This window comes from Malurus melanocephalus, unplaced genomic scaffold, assembly GCF_030028575.1.
Source record: "Malurus melanocephalus ecotype Western Australia unplaced genomic scaffold, MMel_1.1 scaffold_38, whole genome shotgun sequence".
In the NCBI taxonomy this organism is placed as follows: domain Eukaryota; kingdom Metazoa; phylum Chordata; class Aves; order Passeriformes; family Maluridae; genus Malurus; species Malurus melanocephalus.
Window position 1 is genome coordinate 2,753,434 of NW_026623270.1, and position 13,911 is coordinate 2,767,344.

Consider the following 13,911-nt stretch of genomic DNA (forward strand, 5'->3'; position numbering starts at 1 on the left):
TTTGACTATGGATGTCTACAGTTTTGAAACAACGTTCAATTTTAAAAACATTCAAACCAAGGAAGGCCTTTGTTACCAAACAGGCTATCTGGCATGAAAACCAATGCTGTGGTGTGAGTTTGGCAAGATGCAGATTTCTAGGTGGATGCACTTCCATGCTTGCATCAGAATATGTTTTTGAGGGAACTTGGTTTAATGCCTGCTTGTGTTGTTTTGTCATACTCAAGCTTAGGGGCCATGAATGTATCACCTTTGGGTCCAGGTGGAGATGGGGARCACTCTGATGGCTGGTTTCAAACAAGAGAACTTCTTTTGTCACATCAGGGCTAACTGGGAAGTCAATCACGCTGGGATGCTGAAGGTGATATTGTTTATTCCGACAGTTTCCAGTGACTGAGGAGGAGATTATCTCTGTGGGGAACACCACAAAGACAAGAAATGGGGTCAGAGCCTGATTGTCAGACTGTGAGCTGCCCRCACAGCTCCACTCATGGGTGTATTAAACAACCACTGCCCTTCAAGCCTTATCCCAATGAAAAAGGTTGGTTTTATCCCTGTTGAATGTTACCATAGAATCATAGAATCGTTTGGGTTGGGAGGGACCTTGGAGATCTGTTCCAACCCTGCTGCCATGTGCAGGGACATGTCCCACTGTTACACTAGAGAGTATTAACTCTGAACCACAAGGGTTGGTCCCTTTTAGCCCTGCACCAATGCAGCTGTGCCCAGCATTCCACCTGTTGGTGCAATTAATTACTGCAGCCACTCCTTTGCTAATCAGTGGAGCCAGACCACACTCAGCTGAGGGACAATTCAATATACTATTGCAACCTTGCCTCTGCAGCTACTTTCTTTCCCAAAACAAAGCATGGTCTAGTAGCCCATGGTCCAAATTTCACACATCCCTGTCCATTACGGTCTTGTCATGAGCAGCACGTGCACTGCAGTCAGTCAGACCAGAAGCCAAGAAGTGCTGTAGCTGAGAGAGACCAATGCTACAGCCATGGCCAAGCACATCTGGGAGTGTCCCCAACATTCCCTGCAGCTCCACTGCTGGCCATRCAGGCAAAGATTCATTCAGTAAAATCATTCCAACTGCCTGGCCTATGTGATGTCAAAGAGACCTTGATTCCTCAGTGCTGACCTGTGTTTTAATTTCTCTGTCCTAAAAGAGCTTTTTAGTATTTGCCACCATATCAGTGTACTGCAAAACTCCAGTTTGTCAAAGAAATCTAAAATATGCCAGTGACAGATTCAGGAGAGTGTGCCTTAGTGCATTCATTTACAGCCAGCAATTCCTAGCTTCCACGTGGTTTTCCTGGAACTTCAGCTTCATGTACTGTGGGAGCTGGGCACATCTAAGGACAGGAAGATGATGGGTTTGTACACAAAGCCTGTAACTATAACCTCATGAAAGAATGCCTTTGAATCTGAGAACAGATGGGTCAAACCATCATTTTAAACATTTTATCCTATGCATACAGTAAAAAAATATGTTTTGATACTGGGAAAAAAGCCAAGGAAGATGTTGACTGATGAGAAGGGCAGAAGCTGTAAAAATAGATGTGAAGAGCAGAAAGAAGGAGGGGGAAGAATGTAAAGGGAGCAAGCCRGGGAAAGAACAGATGCAGAAGTGATGATGAAAGGGGAGCAGAGGAGAAAGAGATATAGAAGCACAACTAAATTACAATCAYAGGCATCTTCACTGGGAGCTCTGTTTAGCAGCCCAAATGTCACAGCTATTTTGGACACAGAATGAAAACTATGTATTCTGGAGCGGAAGGCATACACACTCCCTGTACACATGTGGCACTAGACTGTCATTTATACATGCCTGGATGACAGCTTGAGACATTTCAATCAATACMTACTSTGACTGAATCCTGGAAAGTTAAARCTTTACTGCAACACCCTGGATAACSTCTGCCAGTGCATCAGATAATCACTTGAAAAACTCAAAGTCCCTCTGGGAGCTCTGTAAGCAATGGGGCAGTGACATCACCAGTCTGCAGGCACCTCAGGACACCATCCTACATAACAGCACTGATAAAGCTGTGCAGGAAACCATGACCTGCGTTAAGATCCTTACAGACACATGTCTCTCACTAAACAAGAATGCCTGTGATCAAGCTTGGGCAGCAATCATCATCATCCACCCTGCCTGTTACCCCACTGCTTGAGGCAGCTTCATATTGTACCAAATATTTGTCCCCCTGACAAAACTGCTGAGACTTAATAGCCCTTAGCAGCAGGGGTGCAAACCAGTCAGCTTCACACCTGAGGCCAGGAGACTGCTGACACCAGCCTTTGTTCCACTCTCCATGCCAGGAGAAGGAGTGGGGATCTCCAGAGCCCTGAATTTGGGGACTCCCTGAGCCTCTGCTAACCGGTGACCCCACAGCAGAATAGGGAACCAGGCAGCAGCAGCTCAAAGCACATTGTATAGATGTTGATGGCAAGGCTTGGTTCACAGCAGGAGATGGTAGGAATGAGAAAAGGTATCAGAGCTCAGTTTTGGAGATTAAATAAATAGTGGATTTTTTAAGATCACAGTGAGACCTCTTTATGGGGCAATTAGAGATTCTGAGGCTCCCCTCTCCCACTCATGGTACAATTACATTCCAGGTCAGGACACTAAAATTACACGTAGATTTTTCTCTGTAAAAAGAAATTTTTGTATTTTGGCTTTTGTTGCTGCTGACTTCTTTCCCTTCACTTTATTAATCCTTTTTCTTCCTCCCACACTCACTTTCATCTTTTTCTTTATCTTCCCCTTCCTCTTCTTCYCAGATTTCCTCTTTTTCYTTCAAAMAKGTGGCAAAYRTWCTCAATGGAATATGTCCTTTCCCAYRCCCTCAGATCARCTTAGCAAGTTGTARGCTGACTTTGAGACAYGGGAAAAGTCAATTCCAATCAACACATTTTCATGGTCTGTATGTGGCTTCCCTCATMATTTTCCTTTTCACCTGGTCACTCTGGAGGCCAGTGAAGAGGTTACATCAGGCTCCACCTTCCTGTTCAGATAAATATGCCGTAATTTCCCAGCAGGTTTATCAGGATCCTTGTTRGTGACTCAGAACAAGCAAGCATTTCAGCCATAAGATAAGAGAAGCCAGGTTCACCAGAGGATATTTTACAYTATGGAACAAACAAGGTATATTTCCAGAGATGGGCATAAAGGCCTGATAAAATTAGAATCTTCCCTCTCATGTTATCAGGCAGGTGTAAATCACAAGATTGCTTCCTCTCTCAACTGCATGGGCCTCAAGTCCTGCCTGGACAGTCAGAAAACATCAGTTATATTTGTGATTCCTCATTGTTGCACATCCCTCCCCTATAACTCAGTTTCCATTAAGCTTGGAAGCCAAAATTTCTAAATACCAAGAAAAGGACTTCACTTTGAAGTTTCTAGATCCATTTTAAGAGTATAAAGATGAAACTTTTGCATCTTATCCAGGATGGCATCAGTGCAATGACGAGTTCTGAGAGTACCCGTCTCTAGCTATGTACTTCCCTAGCTATTTCTGAAGGGGGAATTCTATTAAAAAATAGGAGGAAAAAGAAAAACAATGAAATCCCTTGTGGGGTCTTTAACATTAGACTCTACTGTCTACCTTCACACTGTTTCTCAATTTCACTTTTATATTCAGTGTTCCCAACAAGAATTTTTTGGTCATCTTTCTATTGCATTTTTTTTGCTGAGAACTCTTGGGAATGTAAAAGACCACTAAGGTGTAACAAAAATGCCACCATTCATACATATGAGAAGAAAGTAACAGAGAAATTCCCCATGACCACAACTGTCCATCTCATGGGCAGCTTTGGGTAGAAACAGGATGATCTGATGTAAAAGASAATTCAGGTTCAAAAAGCCCCACGAGTTTAACATTTAGTTGATCAAACTCTGCATAGGAGAAATAATATACATTTCATAATTATATGGGAAATTATTTAATCTCTGTAAATTTCCTGTTTCTGTCTTTCCAAGACAATAACAAATTATTTTAGCACCAATGAGAAAGAACTGAGTAACAGCTCTGCAGAAACTAAAAAATAGCTGTGGGATCAGGTAAATTCAGAGCAGCAGCAGACCCAGCACACTCCAAATGGAACAGCAACAGTCCAAGTCATCCTGGAAGGATGGATGAGAACTAGCAACTCCTCAGTGCCTTTCTCTATTCTCCCCGAGTTGTTTTTGGAAATCCTCAGTGGTTACAATCTATTTATAGTTCACACTGTTTCTGTAGTTTATCTCTGCTATAACATCGTGTCCTTTGTCCTAACTCCATAATACCAACCCAAAGGAATTATTCACAGCTAGATTTTCACCTCCTGCTTTATTAGCATGCTTTATTAATAGGAAGAGGGTCCAGACTACTCTCATCAGGCTGCTCAGCTGGATGAACATGCTCTCTGTTCATCATCCAGCTCCTAGCACACTACTTAAAATGGGCATTTTGGGGTATGTGGCCCTACCCCAGGGTACTTCAGTTGCTCAGTTATTTTAACATTTATTTGATTTTAAATGCCAGTATATTTATTACGCAGGATTTATTATATTTTTCTTTCCCTAGTGAATGTTTCTGAGTGCATTTAAGAAGAAGACATAAAGATGTAAATATCTGATGTGGAGACGCAAAGCAAGAATGATCCAACAAGTTAAAAAACAAAGGAATTGTTTACATTTGTCTAAGATCCCAAAGTCCCRAGCAACTAGATATACTGAAACAAAGCTGAGTTAAAGCTGAATATATCTGAAAAGGGTACAGCAGTTGTATCCATTTTCCAAAAACCAATTCTGCAGTTACTGGATGGCAAGTGTAACCCCAGCATGGTGGGGAGCTGGACCAGGTAAAATAATGCAGGTGGCAGAGGAAGTCCCTGAGATAATTTCTCTATTTCTTGGCTGAGCTTTCAGCCACCAAACCCTTGTAATTTGTTTTTGTGCATATTTGGGCATGTCCTCCTGACAGAGGACTCTGTGTAAGGAGAGTACAGCGATGAGGAAAATTAGAGAGGTGGTCCCTGGCAGTGTCCCCATGATGCAGCAGGTGGAAAGCCCTGGGAACCAGGAACTGGAAAGCATCATTTGCAAAAGCCTGTTCTTCCTGCAGCCAGGCTGCTCCCACTGGCACTGGCCTTAGCAGGAATGCAACCCCTGACTCAGCCCTTGCAGCCCTGCAGTAGCCAAGAGCTGGGGCTGCTGGATGATGAGGGGACACCATCAACCACAGACAAGGGACAGCATCTCTGCTTCCCCAGCTCCGTGCTGGCCAGCTGCAGTGGAATGGAGAATTTGGGAATTCTTGTTAAGTCCAGGATGGTACCATTCGTTGCCAGAGTGGGTGACATTCCTCTGGAGCAGGCCCACTATCCATCCTGAGCCAGTATTTCCAGACTCACGCATTTGCTCCTCTGCACACAGATGAAGAGATGGGGAATGGACCAATTTCAGTAAACAAGAAATTCTTGCACTAACTGCCAGCTCCTTGAAACTTAGATTTAGGAGACTATTTCAGAGATGAACTTTATGAAAAGATTGTTTAGAGGGTTAGTTCATATGATATTTTTAGCAAAATGATAGCTGAAGAAAAGCAAGAAGAATTTACTCTGGGTTTGTTTAATAAATGAAAAGAGCAATGTTTCCACATAATTTCCATTTATGCATCAGAAGAGTAGCTGGCACCATCCTGACCCCTCAGATTGCCATGGGACTCAGCCCTGTGTTCAACAGCAAACTGCTCCTGGGCCAGCAGAGCCATGGAGATGTTTGTGTTCCTGCACAGCAAGCAGGCACCAGCACACACCTCATCKCATCCACAGTAGGGCTGCAGCCCTCAGCACCTTCCCATGGGGTRAGGGGGAGCAGAGCCTATACYAGAAAAYGTCGTGGTTTGAATGAATTTAATKGGAGCAAAAYACTCCCAAGTTCCAGCAAACCTCCCCCCCTCTCTTTTCCCCASCCGGGTCCTAGAGACAAACTTTTCCACAGAGAGGAAAGTGAAAAGAAGCTAATCCACTGATTTTTCAATATCCAGGGAAGTTTCTCTCTTGGTTTTCCCATCATGTAATGCTTTGTTCTTATATTATTCTGCTCCACTTCAATTTTCCATTCTCTGACAGCGAACCTTTCAGGAAAGTTCGGTCTGTTCCTGCAAAAAAAAAAAAAAACCCAGAAACTTGAAAACCTCTGTGCACAATAGGAAAACTCCTTCCTCTCATTGCTGTCCTGTTCCATGAATTCAACAGTCCAGGAGGAAACTCAAGCCTTGTGGTCAACATAGGGAGGCCTCAGGGCTTGCAACCACAGTCCCAGCTGTGATCCCTGTTAGCTCATACTGTGCCAAGATTTTTGAGAGATTCACTGACGCTGGCTGTGTCCAGACTTCTGTGTACAGAGACTGCAGATTTTTTGCCAGGAGGGAATTAGAGCACATTYTTCAGAACCATGTTTTAAGAGGCAATGAACACAGGCAGAACCACGGGATGCTCCCTCTGAACATCAGGATACCCATTTCCACTGTGAGGGTGACTGAGCACTGGAACGGGTGGCCCAGAGAGGTTGTGGAKTCTCCATCCTTGGAGATGCTCAAAAGCCATCTGGAAGTGATCCTGAGCAACCTGTTCTAGGTGGCCCTGCTTGAGCAGGGGGGGCTGGAGAAGGTTATCTTCAGAGGTGCCTTCCAACCYCGACCAATCTGCCATGATTCTGTGTTTCTTTTTCCCTCCAAAGCTCCAAGCAACAGCAGCCAATGTTACCTGTKCTGAGCCATTCCCCTGGAAAGGCAAGCTGGATTTGTCTGACTTCACCTCTGCTTTCTTATGCTTTTGTCAGGAAATACCCTGTGTGTGCCAAAAAACCACAGGAAGTGCCAAACAGCAAAATAATTCCTGTTGTCTGCATGCTGCACACAGGCATCAGCCAACCTGGCACAGTCACATCTTTTTGACAAAAGCAAAACCTTCCCCACATCACACTGAGCTCACAAGGAGCTCTGAGGGTCAGAGCAGGGGTTTGCATCAGCAGTTGTCACTGTGGTGTGGAGGGTACCACCTGAGCACAGTTGACATGCCCAGGAGCAAGGATTCTTGTCCCCAGGACTAAAGGGGACTAAAGAGGTCACAGAAGTGAGGGGAAGCACAGTGGCTCATGCAGTGACTGTCACTTTCAGGTGCAGGTAAATAATCTTGAAACCCAGCATTGTTGACTGTTATAGCAGGATTAATACTGCCACCACCTCCATGTGGCATCCATGGTGGCAATGGCATTCCTGCACCCTCTCATTCACCCTGAGTCCCTGATCACTCCTGGTGCCTGCTGAGAAAATCTTGACTCATTCCTTTGGAGCTTCTGTAAATTTTCAGACCAGTTTCAGCTTCTCGCTTGCTATGCAGCAGTTTCATTTAGCAGACYTAGTGCCTATTTTAAAGATTTTTTTTTCAAGATTATTTTTTCATAGACTTCACTGTTCCTAGGAACTCCAAGAAAACCACAGTGCATGCTGAAGTTTAAACAAAGTTGTTGCATGCTATCATACGAGTTTCTTGATAGCTTTCCTCTTAACCACTGCCACCTGTGATTATCTCAGAGCACACCCAAGTGTCAGCGGATGTTCTTGATAAGGTCAGAGTTTGGGAGTTTGCAGTGAATTTTTCCCYGCTCAGTAGCTGTCAGATTTATTTTGCATTGGGCACAGCTCTGCTGCCTCTTGGAAGTACAGATCAGCCCAACAGAGCACCTGTGCACATCTGCCTGGGAAAGGAGCCTGTGCTGAGCTCCATGTCTMCAGCCACACCTGCCCAAAGCCATTGAAACTCCTGCTGGGCACTGCCCTTGATGGCTTTACTTCTATCTGCTGCTCCCTTTGTCCTGTGGCTTCAAGGAAACAAAAAGTTAAGCCACACCAGAAGTGGCTGCTGGCAGGAGTGTCCATGCACCGCCAGGAGCACTATCAGGCACAGAGCTGCTGGTCAGTGTGGCTGTAAGGCTCCCAGTGCTGGGTAAAAATGATGCCTAAATGTGTTCAGCTATTTATGGTTCATCCAGAAAGTCTTGAAGAGATCTGACAGCATCTGTGCTGGCTGAAGTCCTTTCCTGTCTGCAGGCTGGGTGTGACCTGTCATGCCAGGGCTGGCCTTGACACTGATGTAAAAGCAGAGCTGGCACAGATCCTGTGCCAAGTACACTCATTCAACAGGAGCATGAGCTGGGCTCCAGGCCAGTTTTAAGTGATGTCTGAACTGGGAACCAGCACTGGTGTTACTGGTGTGGGACAATTGTGCTGCGKGTCACAGAGGAAACACACCCTGAAATTCAAAGGGAAAGCTGAGATGGCAGCATCTCCTGCTCTGACCACGGGGCAGGTGCAGTTGAACATGAATGCTGCTGTGTACAGCTGTGGCCTGGCCCAACRCTATTACACACATTATCTGTTATGTAGTATGCTGCAGACATTATGTACTGCATACTCCATCACATGTGTGACACTCACCTGGGTGGTCTCCACAGGTGTGAAAAACCACCCTGGCCCACTTAAGGACTCAGGGAGATAATTTAAGGACAATTTAGGCTCATCATTCCATGGTACACTCRTAGTCCACTTACTCTTGCATTTATGGGAGCAGCCCAATAATTCAGAAGTTATCAGGAATCTCTTGTCTGATTGGGCAGCTTGCTCCATAGGAGAGTCAGGACATGTATTTTACAAGGTCACTCAGTCCAAAATCSTTCCCTTGAGAACAGCCTGTGCATTGTAAAACTGCCTGCGCTGCCTCAGCCACAGGAAAGCAGAGTGGGACCAGTGCTGTTGGCATGGCTGGGGACTCTGTTTGGCTGTCACCTGCTGRGTAATGCAAGGCCCCCCTGCAGACACCCACAGGGACATGCTGCTGTTTCACAATTTCAGTTTGTGGCTCCTTCTGTGAATGCTTCCTACATTTTGTYCTTGTTTTTATCTTTATTTGACTAACAGGCTGAGCTTCAGCAGTCGTTTAATTAACCTGCTTGACTTCATGCCTTAGTTTCCCTCACTGAGAGTGGCTCCTCCTCAGGGAACTCCTCTGCCTTCACTAAGCCAATTCCTCCTGAATAAAAAGTGTACCTGCTCTGGCTCAGCAGTGTCCTGGTGTTGGGTTTATGGCTCATCCACACAAARTGCCAAGTTCATTGATCTCGTTCCACCCACTCCCTTAGCTGCAAAGTGGCTCAGCTTTCCCATGGATATTCCACTTCAAAAAGCATCTTTTGAAGAGCTGACCAACCCTGCGATGCTCAAGGGTCACATCTCACTGAAGCACGTGGGCAGGTTCTTCTCACCTATTGCTGCCCCAGACAGGATATCTGATGGTGACTGTCACTGTCTCGTTGCTTCTTCCACCATCAGTGTCCACTCCCTGCCTCATTTCTCACACTGGGGGCCATTATAAAGGCACTTATTGCAACAGGGAATGGAGCACTGAATCCCACTGGGCAGCACAGCTGGACAATTAGCATGGGAAGACTCAACCAGAAAACATTTCTGTTTCCTATTTCACGTGGTATGCATTTGACTTCAAATTTGCCTGCTAGCTAGTGTCCTTATCCCTGACTCCCCTATTCCCCTTGACTCCCCTACTGACCAGTCTCTTTTAGTGTACTCCTAGTTAGCCCCAGCAGTCCTGGGGCTAAAGTGAAGCAGGGCTGTCTGCATTTGTTACGCATTGGGAGAGTTCAGTGCAAATTCTCTACCAAAAGCTGACTGCTTGTCTATGAATGTTGGGTCTGTATGTTCCCTTTGGACTTAAACAACTGATGCTTTCTTGCCATTGCTCCTTGGTGGTTTCCTTTATTCTTGCACACCCCGAGAAACTGTGTTTTTGTGTTTGTATTATCTCATTTGCAGCTGCAACTGGATTTGTGTCAACAGTATATTTCATTATCTCTCAGAAGTGTAGACAGATGCCCAMATATGCACAAAAACAAATTACAAGGTATCAAACCTGAAATGTTTAAAACACAAGGCAATAAATGAAAATAAAAGTGGAGGGCAGGAACTCTTGGCTTGTCCAGAAGGGAACACTTTGGAGCACCTGCCATGAAAAGTAGTGTTGGATAACTCCTCCTCTACTGGGGCAGCACATCACTGGGACCTGCTCAGTGTCAGAGGCAGCAGATTTGAACACAACATCTCACAGGCCAATGTGCCCCTTCTCAGCTACAGAAGTACTGGTTTTTAAAGCGATTTGAGCAGAAGGAATAGCTTCATTTCCTGCTGAGCAGAAAGTTCTTTTAGAAACATAAATGTCCAGACKAATAACAATTGTGTAAACAAACAATGACAAACTGCATCACAGCTGTGTGTTTATGATACTCAACTCCCCAAAGAGTCAAGCTTGCGAAATATATTTGAACCCCTTTTGCATTCGAAAAAGAAGTATTCAGACTCAGAGGCAAGAAATCTTTCCTTAAATCTGTTGCAAAGGTTCATCTCCAACTATGATTTTCCTAGGTCAGTATTTACTGCTTCATAATTCTTTTTAATAGTGTTATGTGTTTGATTCCAAGCTTTATGTCATTTAAAAAGCCATTTATAATGCCAGGAGAGATGGTTGTGTTTACTTATTTCACAGAAGTGCTAGAACGATGTTTTAGCTGAGGACCACATGGGAAATCCCAGAATATTGTGCATAATGACACTAGAGTCTTCTGGTATGGTTTAGTTGGGGGAATTCTGTAATTGCTCCAGGATCACATTCACACTGATGATCCTAAGAGCTGCACAGTGACATGCAAGGGGTAAGACTGTCAGAAATTCAGAAAAATCCGTTCTCATAATGTTACACCACTTTTTATTCTGTTAGGGCTGGGTTTAGACAGCCCAGCACGCTGGGTGATGGTATTTTGCTGCCTCAAGGATCAAACAGGATTTCTGAATGTATTTGGCCAAAAACAGGGGCAGCAAGAGGAGTCAGAGGGGTCGGCCATAGATCAAGGCAGGGCAGAGAGATGAGCTAGGGAACTCTGAAGGGGAGAAATCGATCTCGAAGGACAAATGCAGTCTCTCCTCACGTCCTCCTGTTTCTGTCCATTTTCCTGTGGCCAGRACACTTTGCCCCAGAGCAGTCTTGTCTGATGAGACAGAGTGTCATCATCTTCTTCACAGAGCCATCCACCCCTCAGAGAAGCACCCCTTTGTCCCCCTCCCAGTGGGACACCCCCGGATAGCTGCTGTAACCTCCATGGAGGTGGAGAAAGGTGTGGGCCACGACAGAGCTCCAGAAAGCTCCAGAAAGCAGGGATCTGGAGCTCCCTGAGGCTGGAAATAGTGATGGGATATGCTGCTCCATTGACACCTTCCCTCTCCTCCCAGGCTGCTCAGAGCAGCAGTACTGGGAGCAGAGACCTGCAGAGATGGGARGGGGACAGTCCTGCTCTGATCCCTGCAGGCAGGACAGCCTCAGCCCCTGCCACCAATTTGCAGGTGCTGTGAGCCTGGTGAGGTGGCAGGGATGGCCCCATGCCCCACACCACTGTGCAGCTGCGACACCCTCTCTGAGCACAGCACAAGTGCATGTTAGATGTGTGTAATCTAGGAACTTGTTAAGCAATCACACTCCCAGGGCCTTACTGAAAAATTAAATGCTTGCAATTTACTGCTTATTAAAGCCTTGGAAAAGGGSCAGTTCCAAACTGCAAACCTGCTTGTTACTTGCTAGTTTGCTTTCTTCTGTGTCTTTTTTTCCTTTTTGCCTTTTGAATTCACGAGTTGTTTTTGAGCTGTGCTTCACATGAAACCTGCTTAACTTGCCCCTTTGTTCTTACCAAAGCACAAAGCAGCTCCCACTCCCACAGAGCTGCTGGTTGAAAAGAAGCATTTACAGGTGGGACAGAAGGAGTCGATGTGTTTGAATCAACTCAGCAGTCACCATGCCCAGGCTAAGAACAGTGAAATAGGAAATTTGGCACATTTACCCAGGATGTGACAGCACAGCCCACCTTCACCCCCAGCAGAAATGTAAGTTATGACACAGCCTCAGTCCCCAGTTCACCCACCCTCGGCTGTTTGTCGAGTCCTCTGAGTAGGATCAGCCTTRCAATGCTCACACTGTTTGCACTGCTTGTCCCACACAGGTCCTGCTGCCTTTAAAGCAGGTATCGGCAGCTCAGCCACGCAAAAGGAATAACAAACCTGGGACTTGGACTGTGAGCCCCTTGGGGATGGGGCTTGTTCTTYGCAGTCACACAGAGCTGCTCAATAGGAAGGTGAAGCTCTGGGAGCCATGGGCTTCCCAGTCCAGGTGGCTGTGGCATCAGGCACAGGGATAACTGCGGATGGCGTGTGCTGTGCCTGTGCTGCACCATCCCAGAGCCAGGACTGGGTCTGGCCAGCCCCATCCTTGCCTTTGCTGACATATGTAGTTACCTCTGCCAGACAGCTCTTGGAGGAGTCGTGTGAAGTGGATGTGTAGATCGGCTTGGGAAAATGCTCTGATTAGAGAATTTCAAGAAGCCAGTGTGTTTTTCCTGAAGTGCCCAGCACACCCTTCAGGCTCTGTGCTGGTGATCACAGGGCTGCCTGGACTCCTGTGCTCACTTTGGTGAACCTGTTATCAGTGCGCCCTTCGATAAGGTGATAAGAACRGCTCTACAAACCCCAAGCACACCATGGGGTGACCTTGCCATCTCCTTGGGAAGTCAGATCAAAGCAACAAGACCCTAGGGACCAGTGCACAGGCTGACAGCAAGCCAGGCTGCCCCAGGGCCAATTCCCTTTCCCTTGGCAATGGAAGCATCCTCATCCTGGGCCAAAGAGCTGCTCACACAGCGCCCTAGCACCCCATGGGGCCAAATGCCAGCGGTAGATCTGTCAGCAGTGCTCCTGCTCTTGGTTGGCAAAAGCCAGCTCATGACTGCAGACATGAAACCTTCAGAGGACAAACTCCATGAACACGCCATGCTCTGTGCCACGGCAAATGCCAAGGAGTGAGAACTGTGCACTGAGCTGTCTTTGTCACCAAGGAAGATATTCCCAGGTTGCACAATACTAAGTGGCAATTAATGTTCAAGGAAGAAATTAGCTCAAGCTGTGACTTTTGGATCTAGATGCAGGTAATGRTAAACTAGAGGGGTTTGCCAAATASAGTGTGATTATCATCTAAGAAAAATGTGTTAGTAGCATATGAGCCAACCACAAAGTACACTYTGTTTTTCTCAGTTATAAAATAAGTTCTCATGGTGCAAATAAATATCAAGTGCAAACGTGAGCTTTTTTTCAATGACTCGAGCAGCCTAAAAAAAAAAGTGCACAGGCTCCCTCTACAGTCAGCTCTTAAATATCCAGCCCTCAGCATTGACCTCAAGAGCAGAGATCCATGACCCCAAGTACTGTCCCAGTTTCTTTGGCAGTCCAGATTTGCTAGAATGTTTTTCGACGGGCACCCTTCTCTCCACAGGATTCACGAGAGCTCTGGTGTTGTCTGGCACCTGCAGTCAGCCCCACCTCAGTGAGCTCAGCACTTGTCCTGCTCAGGTACGTGGTAGSATGAGATTATGACAGACAGCATGCTCAGGGCTCCCTGTTCTGGATATATTCACAGGAAACAGAGCTCTGACAAAATCCAAATACACAGGTAAGTACTGAACCAAAATCATCACGAAATGGCTAGGATGAAAGAATGACTCACTAGAAGGAAATCARTGCAGAAATGCTTATTCATGCAAGAAGGTGTGTGGGACAACACATCAGGAAGCATCTGAATGGAAAAGTCTGTCTAAGACACCTCTAGCAAATAATTTTAGCCTAAATTCTCAAAGCTCTGAAAACCAGTTTCTCTRAAGAGCTAGCCTGCTAGATCTCTCTGCCTCAGTTTCTTGAGTGATTTCATGAGAAGATGCCTTCAGATCTTTGAATTGGGGCTATTGTTTGGCAGCCA